The sequence below is a fragment of the Cherax quadricarinatus genome, chromosome 20 (genome assembly GCF_038502225.1).
Source record: "Cherax quadricarinatus isolate ZL_2023a chromosome 20, ASM3850222v1, whole genome shotgun sequence".
Taxonomy (NCBI): domain Eukaryota; kingdom Metazoa; phylum Arthropoda; class Malacostraca; order Decapoda; family Parastacidae; genus Cherax; species Cherax quadricarinatus.
In genome coordinates, this window is record NC_091311.1 from 31,653,562 (window position 1) to 31,661,700 (window position 8,139).

General features: G+C 43.6%; 3 non-coding genes across 3 annotated transcripts; all 3 read right to left on the reverse strand.

Annotated features, from left to right (window-relative positions):
* Positions 1 to 739: 739 nt before the first annotated feature.
* Positions 740 to 812, reverse strand: TRNAM-CAU (transfer RNA methionine (anticodon CAU)). Its single transcript has one exon. It is a non-coding gene; the product is annotated as a tRNA-Met (tRNA).
* A 2,487-nt stretch (positions 813 to 3,299) lies between these two features.
* Positions 3,300 to 3,372, reverse strand: TRNAM-CAU (transfer RNA methionine (anticodon CAU)). Its single transcript has one exon. It is a non-coding gene; the product is annotated as a tRNA-Met (tRNA).
* A 2,498-nt stretch (positions 3,373 to 5,870) lies between these two features.
* Positions 5,871 to 5,943, reverse strand: TRNAM-CAU (transfer RNA methionine (anticodon CAU)). Its single transcript has one exon. It is a non-coding gene; the product is annotated as a tRNA-Met (tRNA).
* Between the last annotated feature and the right edge of the window lie 2,196 nt (positions 5,944 to 8,139).

An 8,139-nucleotide genomic window follows, 5' to 3' on the forward strand; every position in this document is an offset into this window, starting at 1 on the left:
TATATATATATATATATATATATATATTGCACTAACCAGTCTGCCCGCACACAAATTAACCTGAATGGGTACTATGCTGACACTAAGATGCTTAACTGAACCCGTTCAGAAGAGGCAGATGTATATTTTTTGATTGTTATGATTAAAATGGACTAAAAAAATTTACACATAAAATTGTCAGATCTACAGCAATCCAACCGAATTTCCGTCTCAGCCATTGTTGAATTAGGAGGCACATTTTTTGAATGATGCTACACCACTGAGAGTATTATGTTATCTGAATCATTCCAGGATGCTAGGAATGGAACCTACACATTTTATCGTTTTTAGAAATTAGGAGAGTCCCAGTAAATACCATGAGGTCTTGTGGCTAGGATATTTAGCTTTCATCCAGGAGGTCCCCGGGTTCACTCCCGCCATGGGAAGGTTTTTATTTTATGAGATTTAAATAATGGTTGTTGAAGCAGATTGAAAGTCACAGTACAAAAACTAGAGCAATTCACGAACAGTGAAGAAAAGACGTTTGCTGAAGCAGCTTAAGTGAGTAAGCAGTTCGAAATGTTCATGTGGCGCTGACCCAATAAAAAGTCTACACACTTACTTGTTCTTAACTGTTGTCGGCAGTGGGATATTTAGATCTAGTTCGCCAATAAGCTACAATAATTAGGGAGAACTTGAGGATCATTGCGTCATTTAGTGTCAGTTATTTGCGAATGTTTGTTTATTTTGGAAAATAATTTGCCCCGAGTGAGGATCGAACTCACGACCTTGAGATTATGAGACTCACGCGCTGCCTGCTGCGCCATCGAGGCGCTGTTTCAGTTTAAGTTTATGTAAGCTTGTGTGTGTGTGGGGGGGGGGTTACTTACCTATTTGTAGGGATCGATTCATAGTTCATGGCCCTGCCTTTTCGTTGGAGGCTACTAACTCCACTCTCCCTGCTCCATGAGCTTTATCATATCTCTTCTCAAAGCTAAGTATGGATCCTGCCTCCACTACATCACTCTCCAGGTTGTTCTACTTCCTGACAACTCTATGACTCAAGAAATACTTCCCAACATTCCTATGACTCATCAGAGTTTTTAGTTTCCAGTTGTGACCCCTTGTTGTTGTGTCCCATCTCTGAAACATCCACCTTGTCAATTCCTCCCAGTGTATTTTATAAGTCGTTATCATGTCCTCCCTATCTATCCTGTCCTCCAGCGTCGTCAGGTTGATATCCCTTAATCTTTTCTTGTAAGACATACCTCTTAGCTCTGGGACCAGCCTTGCTACAAACCTTTGCACTTTCTCTAATTTCTTGACGTGTTCACTAGATGTTGGTTCCATACTGGTGCTGCATACTCCAATATGGGCCTGATGTACACGGTGTACAGAGTCTTGAACAATTCCTTACTCAGGTGTCGATATGCTATTTTTAAGTTTGCCAGGCGCCCACATGCTGCAGCAGTTATTTCGTTGATGTGCTCGGTATGATATTCACTCTAAGATACTTTTCCTTGAGCGAAGTTTGCAGTCTTTGGCCCCGTAGTCTGTACTCCGTTTTCGGACTTCTTTGGCTTCCTCCAATCTTCATGAATTTGTACTTAGTTGGGCTAAACTCCAGGAGCCATTTGTTGGATCAGGCTTGCAGCCTTTCCAGATCCCTTTGTAGTCCTACATGATCCTCATCTGTTTGATTCCTCAGCATTAGCTTTACATCGTCTGCAAACAGGGACACCAATGAATCTCTCTTTTCCGTCACGTCATTCACATGTACCAGAAGCAGTACTGACCCTAGGACTGACCCCTTCTGGAACCCCCGCTCGTTCCTCTAGCTTCTGTACTAATTTCTTGTGCGGAACTGTGTAGAAAACCTTCTTTCGGTCCAAGAATACACAGTCTACCCACCCCACTCTCCTGTCTTACTTCTGTCACCTTGTCATAAAATTCCAGTAGGTTTGTAATACAAGATTTCCCTTCCGTGAGACCATGTTTGTTATTATGTTATTATTACAATCAAGGGGGACGCTGAACACGTAGGATTATGCTTCGCCTGTAGGGGGATGTGGAAGGTATTCAGGCTTAATTCAGAGAACCGGAGCATAGATCCAATTCCCTAGATCAAAACCCCCTCACCAGCGCCAAGGAACCTTCCTTGAGGGGCTGGTTTTCATGTATAAGCTCATTCCTTTCTACCTGCTCCACTACTTTTCTCCTGATAAGCTTATCCATGATTTTGCATACTATATATGCCAGTGACACTGGTCTGTAATTTAATGCTGCCTATCTCCTTTCTTAAAAACTTGGGTTACATTTACTGTCTTCCACACTTCGGGTAATTGACCTGTTTCGATAGATGTGATGAAGAGTCGTGTTAGTGGCACGCACAGTGCCTCTGCTCCTTCTCTTATGACCCATTAAGAGATGTCTAGTCCCACCGTCTTTGACGTATCTAGATCACTTAGCAGCCTCTTCGCTTCCTTCTCGGTTGGTGTAGTGTGCCCAGCACTTGTTGGTGTACCCTACCATTCCGGTGCTGGAGTCCTTTCTGTCTCCAATGAAAATATTTCCGTAAATCTCGTGTTGAGCTCTTCACACACTTCTTGATCGTTTCTTGTGATCTCCCCTCCTTCCTTTCTTCCTCAGCCTGATCACCTGGTCGTTGACTATTGCTTTTCTCTTGATGTGGCTATACAACAATTTTGGGTCAGATTTGGCTTTTGGTGCTATGTCATTCTCGTTTTGGCCCTGGGCCCCCCCCCCCCTCTTTATCCATACATATTCGTTTCTGCCTCTTCGATTAATCTCCTTTCTTTCCTGGGTCTTTTTTTGAATGATGCTACACCACTGAGAGTATTATGTTATCTGAATCATTCCAGGATGCTACGAATGGAACCTACACATTTTATCGTTTTTAGAAATTAGGAGAGTCCCAGTAAATACCATGAGGTCTTGTGGCTAGGATATTTAGCTTTCATCCAGGAGGTCCCCGGGTTCACTCCCGCCATGGGAAGGTTTTTATTTTATGAGATTTAAATAATGGTTGTTGAAGCAGATTGAAAGTCACAGTACAAAAACTAGAGCAATTCACGAACAGTGAAGAAAAGACGTTTGCTGAAGCAGCTTAAGTGAGTAAGCATTTCGAAATGTTCATGTGGCGCTGACGCAATAAAAAGTCTACACACTTACCTGTTGTCGGCAGTGGGATATTTAGATCTAGTTCGCCAATAAGCTACAATAATTAGGGAGAACTTGAGGATCATTGCGTCATTTAGTGTCAGTTATTTGCGAATGTTTGTTTATTTTGGAAAATAATTTGCCCCGAGTGAGGATCGAACTCACGACCTTGAGATTATGAGACTCACGCGCTGCCTGCTGCGCCATCGAGGCGCTGTTTCAGTTTAAGTTTATGTAAGCTTGTGTGTGTGGGGGGGGGGTTACTTACCTATTTGTAGGGATCGATTCATAGTTCATGGCCCTGCCTTTTCGTTGGAGGCTACTAACTCCACTCTCCCTGCTCCATGAGCTTTATCATATCTCTTCTCAAAGCTAAGTATGGATCCTGCCTCCACTACATCACTCTCCAGGTTGTTCTACTTCCTGACAACTCTATGACTCAAGAAATACTTCCCAACATTCCTATGACTCATCTGAGTTTTTAGTTTCCAGTTGTGACCCCTTGTTGTTGTGTCCCATCTCTGAAACCTCCACCTTGTCAATTCCTCCCAGTGTATTTTATAAATCGTTATCATGTCCTCCCTATCTATCCTGTCCTCCAGCGTCGTCAGGTTGATATCCCTTAATCTTTTCTTGTAAGACATACCTCTTAGCTCTGGGACCAGCCTTGCTACAAACCTTTGCACTTTCTATAATTTCTTGACGTGTTCACTAGACGTTGGTTCCATACTGGTGCTGCATACTCCAATATGGGCCTGATGTACACGGTGTACAGAGTCTTGAACAATTCCTTACTCAGGTGTCGATATGCTATTTTTAAGTTTGCCAGGCGCCCACATGCTGCAGCAGTTATTTCGTTGATGTGCTCGGTATGATATTCACTCTAAGATACTTTTCCTTGAGCGAAGTTTGCAGTCTTTGGCCCCGTAGTCTGTACTCCGTTTTCGGACTTCTTTGGCTTCCTCCAATCTTCATGAATTTGTACTTAGTTGGGCTAAACTCCAGGAGCCATTTGTTGGATCAGGCTTGCAGCCTTTCCAGATCCCTTTGTAGTCCTACATGATCCTCATCTGTTTGATTCCTCAGCATTAGCTTTACATCGTCTGCAAACAGGGACACCAATGAATCTCTCTTTTCCGTCACGTCATTCACATGTACCAGAAGCAGTACTGACCCTAGGACTGACCCCTTCTGGAACCCCCGCTCGTTCCTCTAGCTTCTGTACTAATTTCTTGTGCGGAACTGTGTAGAAAACCTTCTTTCGGTCCAAGAATACACAGTCTACCCACCCCACTCTCCTGTCTTACTTCTGTCACCTTGTCATAAAATTCCAGTAGGTTTGTGATACAAGATTTCCCTTCCGTGAGACCATGTTTGTTATTATGTTATTATTACAATCAAGGGGGACGCTGAACACGTAGGATTATGCTTCGCCTGTAGGGGGATGTGGAAGGTATTCAGGCTTAATTCAGAGAACCGGAGCATAGATCCAATTCCCTAGATCAAAACCCCCTCACCAGCGCCAAGGAACCTTCCTTGAGGGGCTGGTTTTCATGTATAAGCTCATTCCTTTCTACCTGCTCCACTACTTTTCTCCTGATAAGCTTATCCATGATTTTGCATACTATATATGCCAGTGACACTGGTCTGTAATTTAATGCTGCCTATCTCCTTTCTTAAAAACTTGGGTTACATTTACTGTCTTCCACACTTCGGGTAATTGACCTGTTTCGATAGATGTGATGAAGAGTCGTGTTAGTGGCACGCACAGTGCCTCTGCTCCTTCTCTTATGACCCATTAAGAGATGTCTAGTCCCACCGTCTTTGACGTATCTAGATCACTTAGCAGCCTCTTCGCTTCCTTCTCGGTTGGTGTAGTGTGCCCAGCACTTGTTGGTGTACCCTACCATTCCGGTGCTGGAGTCCTTTCTGTCTCCAATGAAAATATTTCCGTAAATCTCGTGTTGAGCTCTTCACACACTTCTTGATCGTTTCTTGTGATCTCCCCTCCTTCCTTTCTTCCTCAGCCTGATCACCTGGTCGTTGACTATTGCTTTTCTCTTGATGTGGCTATACAACAATTTTGGGTCAGATTTGGCTTTTGGTGCTATGTCATTCTCGTTTTGGCCCTGGGCCCCTCCCCCCCCCCTCTTTATCCATACATATTCGTTTCTGCCTCTTCGATTAATCTCCTTTCTTTCCTGGGTCTTTTTTTGAATGATGCTACACCACTGAGAGTATTATGTTATCTGAATCATTCCAGGATGCTACGAATGGAACCTACACATTTTATCGTTTTTAGAAATTAGGAGAGTCCCAGTAAATACCATGAGGTCTTGTGGCTAGGATATTTAGCTTTCATCCAGGAGGTCCCCGGGTTCACTCCCGCCTTGGGAAGGTTTTTATTTTATGAGATTTAAATGATGGTTGTTGAAGCTGATTGAAAGTCACAGTACAAAAACTAGAGCAATTCACGAACAGTGAAGAAAAGACGTTTGCTGAAGCAGCTTAAGTGAGTCAGCAGTTCGAAATGTTCATGTGGCGCTGACCCAATAAAAAGTCTACACACTTACCTGTTCTTAACTGTTGTCGGCAGTGGGATATTTAGATCTAGTTCGCCAATAAGCTACAATAATTAGGGAGAACTTGAGGATCATTGCGTCATTTAGTGTTAGTTATTTGCGAATGTTTGTTTATTTTGGAAAATAATTTGCCCCGAGTGAGGATCGAACTCACGACCTTGAGATTATGAGACTCACGCGCTGCCTGCTGCGCCATCGAGGCGCTATTTTAGCTTAAGTTTATGTAAGCTTGTGTGTGGGGGGGGGTTTACTTACCTATCTGTAGGGATCGATTCATAGTTCATGGCCCTGCCTTTTCTTTGGAGGCTACTAACTCCACTCTCCCTGCTCCATGAGCTTTATCATATCTCTTCTCAAAGCTAAGTATGGATCCTGCCTCCACTACATCACTCTCCAGGTTGTTCTACTTCCTGACAACTCTATGACTCAAGAAATACTTCCCAACATTCCTATGACTCATCTGAGTTTTTAGTTTCCAGTTGTGACCCCTTGTTGTTGTGTCCCATCTCTGAAACATCCACCTTGTCAATTCCTCCCAGTGTATTTTATAAGTCGTTATCATGTCCTCCCTATCTATCCTGTCCTCCAGTGTCGTCAGGTTGATATCCCTTAATCTTTTCTTGTAAGACATACCTCTTAGCTCTGGGACCAGCCTTGCTACAAACCTTTGCACTTTCTCTAATTTCTTGACGTGTTCACTAGATGTTGGTTCCATACTGGTGTTGCATACTCCAATATGGGCTTGATGTACACGGTGTACAGAGTCTTGAACAATTCCTTACTCAGGTGTCGATATGCTATTTTTAAGTTTGCCAGGCGCCCACATGCTGCAGCAGTTATTTCGTTGATGTGCTCGGTATGATATTCACTCTAAGATACTTTTCCTTGAGCGAAGTTTGCAGTCTTTGGCCCCGTAGTCTGTACTCCGTTTTCGGACTTCTTTGGCTTCCTCCAATCTTCATGAATTTGTACTTAGTTGGGCTAAACTCCAGGAGCCATTTGTTGGATCAGGCTTGCAGCCTTTCCAGATCCCTTTGTAGTCCTACATGATCCTCATCTGTTTGATTCCTCAGCATTAGCTTTACATCGTCTGCAAACAGGGACACCTATGAATCTCTCTTTTCCGTCACGTCATTCACATGTACCAGAAACAGTACTGACCCTAGGACTGACCCCTTCTGGAACCCCCGCTCGTTCCTCTAGCTTCTGTACTAATTTCTTGTGCGGAACTGTGTAGAAAGCCTTCTTACGGTCCAAGAATACACAGTCTACCCACCCCACTCTCCTGTCTTACTTCTGTCACCTTGTCATAAAATTCCAGTAGGTTTGTGATACAAGATTTCCCTTCCGTGAGACCATGTTTGTTATTATGTTATTATTACAATCAAGGGGGACGCTGAACACGTAGGATTATGCTTCGCCTGTAGGGGGATGTGGAAGGTATTCAGGCTTAATTCAGATAACCGGAGCATAGATCCAATTCCCTAGATCAAAACCCCCTCACCAGCGCCAAGGAACCTTCCTTGAGGGGCTGGTTTTCATGTATAAGCTCATTCCTTTCTACCTGCTCCACTACTTTTCTCCTGATAAGCTTATCCATGATTTTGCATACTATATATGCCAGTGACACTGGTCTGTAATTTAATGCTGCCTGTCTATCTCCTTTCTTAAAAACTTGGGTTACATTTACTGTCTTCCACACTTCGGGTAATTGACCTGTTTCGATAGATGTGATGAAGAGTCGTGTTAGTGGCACGCACAGTGCCTCTGCTCCTTCTCTTATGACCCATTAAGAGATGTCTAGTCCCACCGTCTTTGACGTATCTAGATCACTTTGCAGCCTCTTCGCTTCCTTCTCGGTTGTGTGTAGTGTGCCCAGCACTTGTTGGTGTACCCTACCATTCCGGTGCTGGAGTCTTTTCTGTCTCCAATGAAAATACTTCCGTAAATCTCGTGTTGAGCTCTTCACATACTTCTTGATCGTTTCTTGTGATCTCCCCTCCTTCCTTTCTTCCTCAGCCTGATCACCTGGTCGTTGACTATTGCTTTTCTCTTGATGTGGCTATCCAACAATTTTGGGTCAGATTTGGCTTTTGGTGCTATGTCATTCTCGTTTTGGCCCTGGGCCCCTCCCCCCCCCTCTTTATCCATACATATTCGTTTCTGCCTCTTCGATTAATCTCCTTTCTTTCCTAGGTCTTTTTTCTTTTATACTTTTTCCATTCTCTAGCGCACTTAGTTTTGGTTTTTCTACAACTTTAGTTGAACCAAGGGCTCATGTGTGTATGTGTATGAGAGAGAGTGGGAGATAGAGAGAGGGAGGGAGAGAAAGAGATGGGTGGGAGAAGAGAGAGAGACTGATATTACAGTTTAAGTGGAAGAGCTGCGCTCTTGGTAA